Below are 11,715 nucleotides of genomic sequence, written 5' to 3' on the forward strand. Positions count from 1 at the left end.
ATCAACTCGAAATGCGGCGCAGCTTTCGCGGGCTTCACGTAACGCCCATATTTGTCAAGGGGTGAACTCAGAGGCATGAACTCAAATGCACAACTCAGACTCAGACGGTATTCAAAAATAAAGATTTTAATGGAATTAACACAGTAACAACAACAGGAAACACAAAATCACTCTTCCGAGGAAAAACTAAATGCAATAATCGTGATCATGAGAAAACAGGATACGACCATGTAGCAGGCTTGAACGTGGTCATGAATAAGAAACGAACTGGCACTGGACAGGTGGGGACTAACACAATATATACACAAGGTGAGAGGAACAGGTGGAAACAATCAGGGCGGGGAAACCAATCACGAACACAGGAGACACATAGGGGCGGGGAGCATGGAGTTCTGAAACGAGAGGAGGAAAAACTATTCACAATAAGACAGAGGGCACAGAACAAAGGGACATGACAAAACTAATATAAAGAATAGACTTTCATGATAAGTTTCCGAGACATGACAATATTTGCCTATAAATAGTCAAAGAAACACCTATTCATTCATTCATTTTGACTGACTATATGAAGAAGATAGCAGGAAATGACAACAGAACAGCTAAAAAAGACATCTCACACCGTGTCAGATTTTGGTTATTTTGGGGAGGTGGAGATAAATCATATTGTTTGGTGGATGCAGTTTGAACCAGAGTAGCAGCATGGAGGTCGGATCGTCACCAAAATAAATAAATAAGTGGTCCGAAAAAGGTTCATGACAAAAACAATACACATAGCCTTCATCAGGCAGTGTGTTTGTACCGGGGACAGGAGACCCCCCCTTGATGAGAAACTGTAAGAAATGATCGGGGAATCCCTCCGGAGTGGAGTCATGACGACTGGATCTGAATTATTTGTTTGTGGTTTGTGTTCCAGCTGTCAATCAGCAACTATATATCCATAATCCACCAGTTAAAGGAAATACAACTAATGTGTTGTGTTATATTAGCTGTACAATTTACCACATATGGTGTTCTTAGTTTCCATACCTCCTGTGCAGAGGCGCGGGAAGGTATTTTGAGTGGGGACGTGGGTCAATGACGTGACACCTATTTTTTCTGTCCAACTGAATTTTTTACCTTAAAAAAAACATTAAAATTAATAAAAATATAACATGTATCTCTAATACCTTCCCCATATACATACCCACTTTAACTTCTCCAAACATTTGAGGTATTGGTCATTTTTCTGCTATCTGAAGTGTCAAAGGTCCATGTGGGGCGACCCGACCGTCCAGCATTGACTTCTATTTGGACAACCGGCTTAAAATCACTTTAAATCTATTTAAATATTTCCCTTGCCCTATTTGGCATAATTTCAAACATGTTTTGCATTCATTGACAAAATTATGAAGCATTTGCACATATAGTTCCATCATAATATACAAACGAATGTTGTCCGCATATGTTAATTTTATGAAATATCATCTGGGGCGACCATCAAGAAAACACAATTGTGGGACTTTTATTTTGAAACCACCTCAAGGACAGGATGTTGCATTAGCCAGTCACATGTGAGGGACCCAGAGAAACAACTGGCAGGTTAGTAAGTCTCTTTCATATTTGCAAAAAAATCTCTTTTTTAACTGCTGTAATGTACTTGCCACTTTTGGATGTCTTGTGGGACGACCGCCCCAAAACTGTGAATAATTAGTTTTATCTGAAAATCTATATTTTGATGATGAATTTGATAGTGACATGTGGTAAGAGCTAGCTAGGTTTCTGTAGCTAATGGTTAGCCTGTCATATTTGACTGACCTTGAAAACATCATCTGGGCGACCGAGTATCATGTGGGGCGACCACTGCTGAGTGTTTTAGATGATAGATATATGTCCTGTATTTGTAGTTTCTGTATATTTATATTGTATTCATGTTTTATATACATAAAGTTATCTGTTTTATCTAGGGATGCTCCGATCGATCGGTCACCGATCGATATCGGCCGATACTCACTCTCTACTGATCGATCGGTGCTCTCTAAACATGCCGATCGCGAGAGCCGATCGCATGACGTAAAATACATGACACTTTTCTCTGTGTGCGGCAAAACAAGCTCGCCAAAATGGCTTCACCGGTCTGGCATTATGTTAAGGTGTCCGAAAAAGACAGTAAAATAGCGGTATGCAACGTGTGTGAAGCAGAAATCCTGCAGCTCCGCCCGCCAGACCGGTAAGCGCAGCGAAACACACAGACAGGGAGAACCAGACCGCAGTTCATTTCCTCATATTCCAAACGAGAAATTACGGTAGCAAATCACCCTGTTCTTTACGACCAGAACTATTAACGGGATACAAACCGGAGGAACCAGGCATGGAGGGAGGTGGCAGAGACAGTGGGTGAAACTGGTAAGTTTTCGCCTGTTTGGGGAGTTTATATATATATATATATTGCTCGCAAAAAATCCCCGGGGTTTTTTGCTTTGTATGTCGGGGGCGGGAGATTCTTGTGATTGGTTGTTGGTCGCGTTGCACGCAAAAAATCCCCAAGCTTTCAGACACGCCCAGCTCCAAGATTTTCAAGATTTTTGAAAAGCTGCTGTGTGGACGTACCGTAAGAGTTAGACCTAACACACTTAGCTATTTTATCTACCTCTGGAACAAGCTAAACTAGTTATTATAAATATATTTATTCTTCATTGTCGGGTCACTCATTACTGGATCAGTGAGTTGCATGAGATACTGACAGGCTGTCAGGAGAGGGAGAGAGGGGGGAGAGAGAGAGGGAGAGAGGAAAAGAGAGCGCTTCCGCTCATTTCTCCCGTGTTATTATCCAAAGTGAATGTAAACTTGAATAATGTACATCATTTGAATGTAATAATTAAGTTGATTGTTGTTTGTGGAAGCTCCAGTGAATGAGCCCCATTAACTGAGTTTTAAACATCATTTTAAATGGAAGATTTAAAGTGATGTTTAAATCTTCCATTTAGGCCCCGCCCACTCGATCGGTATCGGCCGATACTGATTCCGGCGATCGGTGATCGGCCCCGAAATTGGCGATCGGAGCATCCCTAGTTTTATCATAACTCTTTGTATACTTTAACATATATTCTTCAAATTTTCAGTACATTTTTTGTTTTTTGTGCAATCTTATGAGAAATATTTAAAAACTGTATAGCATGACATTCCATGTCAATTGTACATGTATTAGTCATGTTTAACTAGTTTAACCTATTTTCTAGATGGCAAAAACAAGCAAAGAGAAGACTGCTTGCTACAGGCAGCGGGTCAATGCAGACCCTACAGTAAGAGCCGACTATCTTGCCAGGAAAAGAGAAAGGTAAAAAACTATATGTAACATGTAGTATATCTATGTTTATCTGTTTCTTTGTTTTTTTGCCTATTGTCAGTGACTTTGGGTCATTGAAAAGCGCTATACAAAATAAATGAATTATTATTATTATCATTATCTTTCTCTGGTGTATTTCAAACTGTCATGTTAGTAGGATTAGGAATAACCTTTTATGTAATATATTGAATTTACATTTGTACAGATGAAGCACTCCAGATCAGACTCAGATGGGTGTGTCCCAGTCAAAAGCCCAGCGGATGCCAGTGGCTGGGGGTGTTGCCAAATTGCTAGAGGGCGTTGCCCAATTTCCCCATTTGTTCAATTACAGGATTTAACCATGAGATGGCGCTTCATTCACAAAATACACAAAGACAACTGTTTGCAATGTTTGCAGCTCTGCAGTTGTGTTTGCTGAATACTGTAGCATTGAATCACTTATTTGTTACTGTATGGTTTTCACAAGCTACTATAATGAAAAAACATCAATATTTTAGATCAAATAAAGTATATAGTTTGCTTTATGCAGTATATTTCTTGTAATATTGTTGGGGTGTTTTACACAGTACAATAGATTGAAGTAAATCAAGTTATACATTAAGATAAGATAAGATGGAGCTTTATTAATCCTGTGGGGAAATTCAGTAGTTCAAACAGCAACAGGGTGAGAGTGAAAAACAGGACAGCACAGATTCACACAGATGAATAAAATCAAAAATAAGATGAGCGATAAAAATAATAATGAGAAACTATGAAATAAGAAATGAATAAAACTAAAATATAATTATCATATCATATATTATAATGTATTGTATTATTAAGTAATATCATACGTTAACCCCATTATAGCAGATGCCACATTGAATGGATGAACACATTTATGCATCAATAATTACAACAGAGTATTTCTAAATACAAGTTGTAAAAATACTTATATGTATTTAATATTAACCCTTTGGAGTCGACCGTCACGCCGGCGTGATCAGATCACATGACCTGTGCCGCATAAAAACAACAGTCCGGATAACATTACCGTGTGTTTCTGTCGAAAGTACTGGCTTGAAACTATATCCCAGTCTTTGTTTCATGCAAAAAGACCCAGTAAACACGGAGAGACGATGATATAAAGTTAATACATTTCAAAAGTATGAAAAATGGAAGCACATATTTGAATATCTTCGCCATATTTTATCATTTTACGAAACGGAAAATACTGGAAACTGTAGATCCTGCTCAACAGGATGTATATGTGTATTTCTGTCGAAAGTACTGGCTTGAAACTATATGCCAGTCTTTGTTTCATAAAAAAAGACCCAATAAACACGGACATACGATGATATAAAGTTAATACAGATATATTTCAGAAGTATGAATAATGGAAGCACATATTTTAATATCTTCACCGTATTTGATCATTTTACGAAACGGAAAATACTGGAAACTGTAGATTCTGCTCAACAGGATGTATATGTGTATTTCTGTCGAAAGTACTGGCTTGAAACTATATGCCAGTCTTTGTTTCATGCAAAAAGACCCAATAAACACGGACATACGATGATATAAAGTTAATACAGATATATTTCAGAAGTATGAATAATGGAAGCACATATTTTAATATCTTCACCGTATTTGATCATTTTACGAAACGGAAAATACTGGAAACTGTAGATTCTGCTCAACAGGATGTATTTACCAGGGAGGGGGTGAGGTAATCAGGTAAACGGAGTGATACGAAACGAGACGAAAAGAGACGGCGAGAGACTGCGATTGAAGTAAAGTGACAGACAAACATTGAGAATTTAGATATAGTTTGATAGATTTAGAGTTTTGAAGATTCATCTATGATGAAAAGAACTCTGAACGTGAGTCAAGCTTTAAGCTTGTTTTTTGACATGGAGGAGGAAGAACCTGTGATGTTGCCCTCTGTGTCGTATTGACAGAAACCGCTTTGAAGCGTGGCACAGATAAAGACAGAACAAACTGATTTTTGTACATAATGTGTATATATATATATTTGTATTATATTTATAATAACACTTTTGCCTTATCAGAATGAAATCCCATGCTACCTCAATCAAACTTTCACATTATCATAGTGACATCCCATGTATATATTTCCAGCTTTTAAATGGTTTCGTTGTGTATGTTTGTGTTACATATGAAAAATAATATCATTTTCAAAATCTGTTTTTACGTTTTTTTTGTGATTTTGGGTCCAAAATGTTCATATAGTAGAAGATCACTGCTCTAAACAAAGTAAAAAATCCTACATCCAAACGAAATAAATATAATTAATTATGATGAATACGTTAAGTCTTGTTCATTGTTTTTCACTTTTATGAAATGTTTGATATTTCCGGTGGAAATGGTGGACTATCGGACATTCAAAATGCAGCATATTTTCACTCTTACACATATATTCTCCTTTTACATACATTTTCACTCTCACACACGTATATATACTCACACATTCATACATTTTGCTCTCATATTATCATATTTCAATGCACACATTCATATATTGTCACTCACACATTCATGCATTTTGCTCTCATATTCATATAATTTAATGCTCATATTTATACATGTTGCTCTCATGTGAAATCTACTAAAACAAAGTATGTCATGGTAGTGGTTAGCTGTTAAACACAAAAGTGTATCTTAAGGGCTGTAAATATAATAAGCCTGTTGTCAATTTTAGACACAGGCTTATTATATTTACAGCCCTTAATAACATTCATTTTCTGGACTCAATGTGTGTCTTGGCCGTTTTCTTTGTTCAAAGCAAACGAGTGCTTTTTGTTTTGAAATCACTTCTGCGAGTTTCGCGGGCCTCCCCCCTCGCTCCACTGACCATCAGACCATTTAGTAAGGTAACAAGCAAAAGGGCAAAAACGCCTCTCAGACGCTCTTCAGTTTACTTTTTTAATAAAGAAAAACAAATGGTCCGTAGATACACGGACTCATATAGCCTATGTATGTATACTGTAAGGAGAATGTATGTGCGTGAGAGGACCAGTATGAATTACGGGATAGAAATATGAAAACAAAAACCTACAGACTGGGGGATGGGAGATCACAGGAGTGGGGGGGGGAGGAGGGGGGGGGGAGAGCTGTGGAATGTGACCCTTGGGAGAATTCCTCCACACATTCCGATGGCCAATTCGTTTTAAACAAAGAGTTCGCAACACAGGACAGCATGGGCAACATGGGGGGTGGGGGCTGGTGAACGGTCTGGTCAATGTTTGTAAACACAATCCCCAGGATGTGTCCTAATCAGGAGCCGGGTAAATGAGAGACTGAGGAGCCCCCGAAAAACAGATCCCGAAATAGCTCGTCCTGGTTTCCGCAGCAGATAGGCCTACAGTATGGTGTCTGTTATGTCAGTTATTTTAAATAAAAGGTTGAAAACTGAACTTGAAAATGGTTTCCTCTTTTTATTTTATGTATCATTTTCGGGACGGGGAGACGTGTGTGATTAAAAATTAATTTGCAGAAATGTAAAGTGATCTAACTAAGTTCTATTCATATTCTTGACGGGAAGAGCAGTGTAAATGGGTGGCCATATGCATTTGAAAAGCAATATAAATCACACAGTTATTATACAATAGGCTATAAAAGCACCATCGATAACCATTACCTTTATCCAATTCAAACTTTGGACGGGAAAAAAGGAAGGTGTACATGGTTGGGCTATACTGTAGGCCCAGGAGCGGCGGGTGCTGGAGGCTAGGGAAGGCTAAGCCTTCCCAAATATTTGTGTAACTGCATCCTGGTAAAATAAAAATATAATGTCTTTGACGTTAGCGCTGCTATGCAGCCACCTGTGCCCTGTACCACGAAGCCAGTTCAACAGACCCTGGATATGCTTGAGTTATCTTAACTAACCCTAACAAACGCGATCTCGCTAAACGGTCCTACGGCGCTGGTTATCAACTCCGTAAATCAAGCCAGGGTTTCTCTCTCTGTTCACGTGAAAGGGGCGGGGTTAGCTACATTTGACCAATCACAAACAGGGACAAGTGTACTGACAGCGCAACATCATACTTCATTAATGAAAAGTAAACTAATATTAGACAAATATGAACTTTAAACATCCATGATGACTTAAACATATAATCCAGGATACAAGCCACATAGTTGCACCTGCAAGGAGAATACAGAACAACTCGTTAAAAAATAAACTACCGAGTGTTTGAAAGCGTACAACAGTTTTATGATACTGCCCCATCTAAAACACGAGGGGATCTGACTTTTATTACATTTGAGTTGAGTGTTTCGTCAACTTAATGTGTTGCTTAAAATAATACGTCTGCATACAGTATATGTGACAATGTAACTAAGTGTTGCACGGCCAGATACGGCTAGAGAAGCTGACTCAGATAAGGAAATATTGTGATATCGATGTGAGATCGATGATCTGATTGATGATGTGATGTCAGTGTGATATGAATGATAAGTGCGACACGTCGGCGTCTTCTCTGCATACGGCAGTTTAAACTGCATTTCCTTTTTCCTGTAATATGACTTGATAGATTTAAACTCCGCACACTGAGCTCTGATCAGTCAGCAGGCGGTGCTTTCACTAAGTTGATGTCTTTTCTATAGACGCCGGAGGCGGGCAGCGTAAAATGAAAAAAAAAGTTATTTAGCCTTCCCAAACCTGAGCCTCACGCGCCGCCTATGTGTAGGCCTACTGTATACATACAAAGGCCATTCAAGCTAGAGTTCTTCTGGAAATGTTCACATCAGGCACCTTCAAGTTAAACAATACTAAACAATTAACACAGTAGGCCTAAATTATGTGGATTAAACCACATTTATTTCGTTCAAAATAAACGAAATATGATTTTGTTTGAATGATTAAATGTCATCAGGCACCTTCAAGTTAAACAATCAGGTGCACACTTTAATGTGCCGCCACCTCCGGACTCGGCTTGACTCGGTTTAAAGAATGCACAAATGTGTTTAATCGTTTATGTCAGATATGTACTAAGTAGCCTAAATACATTTGTTCCTGCTCAAGATTAGATTCAACTTTATTGTTATTGCACATATTGCAGGTACTGAGACAACGAAATGCAGTTTAGCTTCTAACCAGGTGCAACAAGCAGCGAAAAGTAATGTGCACAATACTACAGAAAACAATTAACACAGTAAATTATGTGGATTAAACCACATTTATTTCGTTAAAAAGAAACGAAATATGATTTTGTATGAATGATTAAATGTAGGGTGAATTGCCCTAATGTGGGACATTTTTGCATTTCAGACTTCGGGAATATATTGCGATATGAAGCCGATACAATAAATCAAAATCCAGTACCATTCCGAAATCCCCAGTAATATTAGACACTAATAATACAGTAAACTATTAACACTGTACATATTATTGTTTGCCCGTGGGATTAGGATGATCGGTAGTGAGACCCGTGCTGCATTTTCCTCCGGTCGGATGTGATATAAAAACAAAGCGATTATTTTTGTTGTTGTAAACTCACGTGGATTAAATTTAGTGCATTCATTTCAACTCGCGAACATATGTACATTAAATGATCGTGAGGATGATGATTGAAAATCGTTTGTTTGAGCCTGGATGCATTTCCTGATCTAAAAACATAGCGATGGTTTTGTACTTACGCCAACGTGAATTAAACATTATTTTGTTAAATAAAAACATGGTGATGTTTAGTAAATGATTACATGTCTCTTATTTAGCACAGAATATGATCCTATCCGTGACATATGGATCTTAACAAATATCCGCTATATCAGATACCTGTAGATCAGCTGTTTATTTCACATGAGTTCCAGTGTGGCAGCTTTTTAATCACGGCTCCCCCTGGTGGATCCATTATCCATTGCAGCTGGTTTCATTATAATTAAATGTATTTATCAAGGGGGCGTTTCAAGTCCTGCGGGGGGGTTTTCCTTTTCAGCAGGGGCCCACCCCGTGCCGATCACGGACCCGCACGGGTAGGCGTCTGAAATGGAGCGCTACATCTGTATGTGATTTAGCCCACCAGAATCAGTATAACATTATACACTATTGTTTCAGCTACCATAGAAGAAAACAACAGGGCAAGATTCCATATTTGAAGTCGGATGAGATTTCAGAGAGGGAGAAAAAAAAACAGAGACAAGTGGAACGCTGCATCCAGAGGTTACAGGGGAAGGAAAAATATGGAAAAGGCGATGTTGGACCTGACACCTCCAACCATGGAGAACACTCCACCAGTTCTAGCTGGTGTAGAAGTAATCCAAGAGCAGCAAGAGAATCCAGGTCAAGCTGTGGTGGATCCCCTACCTCATGAGGATTTTAATCCACCGGTGTCCTCCACACCAGAGAGAGGACAGAGAGAGAATACATCAGCAGAGAAACATTGTAAAAGACTGCAGGCTGAGAACCATAAACTAAGAAAGCAGAACATAAATCTGAAGAAAAAACTAGCAAAGATGAAAAAAGAAAAGGAAAGAGCCACAAAAAGTGAGACGAGGGCAAAAGAAAGGGCTACCCTGAGTGAAAAGTTCAAGCCAAAAGGGGGTAAGAAACTGGCAACAGAGAGAAAGCTAGCTGTTGTTAGTTTTCTGACTAGAGATGAGAACAGTCGACTTTTAGCAGGAAAGAAAGACACCATCACAAAAAACAAAGTGAAAAAACAACGAAGAGTTCTAACAAAGCCACTCACAGAGCTCCATGCGCTGTACAACAGTGAGATGAAAAAGAGTCTTAGCCTATCTTACAGGCATTTTGCCAGAAGACGCCCCTTTTATGTCACTAAGCCAAAGACCAAGGATCGAGACATATGTGCATGCATGGACCATGAAAATGTGCACAAGCTCTACAGCAGAGATGTTCTGAAAACAAAGAGCATCTCTGAGCTGCTGGGCATGATAGTGTGTGACCCAAAAATTAAAGGATGTTTGGATCGCATTTGTGCCAAGTGCTGCTTTGAGGTAGTACAGTTCCATGAGACAGAGAATAGCAGAGAAGTCACCTGGGAGCAGTGGAAGAGGGTCAAATCTACAAATGGAGAGAAAACATTTGCTAACGTGGTCAAACAGACCCAGACCGGAACCATCAAGGAATTGATAGACCTTTTCTCCCAGAAGCTAGAAGCCTTGGCAATACACCAATTCAACTGGCTGCACCAGGCAGAACAGTTCCGCCTCCTCAAACTAAACATTACAGAGTGTGAAGCTGTTTTGCACATAGATTTTTCAGAGAACTATGCCTGCAAGCTGAGCACAGAGATCCAGGCATTTCATTTTGGAGGCAGTAGACAGCAGGCTACTATCCACACTTCGGTCCTATACACTGTCCATGGAATAAAATCATACGCAACATTGTCTGACAGCCTCCGCCATGACGAACGGGCAGTGTGGGCCCACCTAGAACCCATTTTGAGAGAGCTTCGGGAAACCTTCCCACAGATCACAAGTCTCCACATTCTGAGTGATGGGCCGGTTACACAGTACCGTAATAAAAACAACTTTTACCTCCTCAGTACTGTGCCTTTCCTCTCTGGATTCACAAATGTGACCTGGAATTACTCTGAAAAATCCCATGGAAAAGGGGCCCCAGATGGGATTGGTGGGTCAATAAAGAGAGAAGCGGATCTCTACGTTCACAGAGGTGGTGAGCTTCAGACGCCACAGGATCTGTATGAGATGCTGAACAAAAGATTAGGCTCAAGTATCACTTACTATTGGGTAAGCAGAGAGAGCATCGAAAGCTGCGACGAGCTGATTCCTGGCAGCTTGCAGGCTGTGAAGGGCACCTTTAAGATATACCAGGTTGTGTCTTCACAGCCTGCACAGATCACTCACAGGGTGGTGTCATGCTTCTGCAAGCGCTTAGAGATGAGTCCATGCCCTTGTTACAAGCCAGTAACAGTAGACCTGAGAAACACCGTGCACCACACTGAGAATCAACCCCGGTCTCTTCCTGAGCCACCTAGGGAACAAGAAAGTGTTCTAGATCTGTGTGGCAAGTTTGTGATTGTACCCTACGATGAGCTTCCATATGTAGGCCAGGTCCTCAAGGTTGTGGGAGAGGAACTGCAGTTCAGCTGCATGCGGCAGTCTGGTGACAAGAACCTGTTCATGTGGCCACAAATTCCAGATGTCATTTTCTACTTTAGGAAAGATATTCACGCTGCCATCTCAGAGCCTGAGCCAGCAACCTCACGCTTCTCAAAGCTGACTTGCCAAAACTGGGTAAAGTTCAGAAATACCTGGGTTTAAATACTTACTTTGATTCAACTCTGTTTACTTTTTATTATTGAAATTGTTCATTCTTGACTACCAGGGTCCACACATTTGTGAAATGTTTGTTTCTGCAAAGTTCATGCAACGTTCCTGATGCATGTAATGTGCATTGCACTTTAACT

The 11,715-nt window shown here is 39.7% G+C and overlaps 1 long non-coding RNA gene across 1 annotated transcript; it reads left to right on the forward strand.

Moving 5' to 3' along the window:
• Positions 1 to 1,550: 1,550 nt before the first annotated feature.
• On the forward strand, positions 1,551 to 9,447 carry LOC117552378. Its single transcript, XR_004569952.1, has 3 exons — positions 1,551 to 1,578; positions 3,216 to 3,313; positions 9,381 to 9,447. It is a non-coding gene; the product is annotated as an uncharacterized LOC117552378 (long non-coding RNA).
• The last annotated feature ends 2,268 nt before the right edge of the window (positions 9,448 to 11,715 follow it).

The sequence above is a fragment of the Gymnodraco acuticeps genome, unplaced genomic scaffold (genome assembly GCF_902827175.1).
Source record: "Gymnodraco acuticeps unplaced genomic scaffold, fGymAcu1.1, whole genome shotgun sequence".
Taxonomy (NCBI): Eukaryota; Metazoa; Chordata; class Actinopteri; order Perciformes; family Bathydraconidae; genus Gymnodraco; species Gymnodraco acuticeps.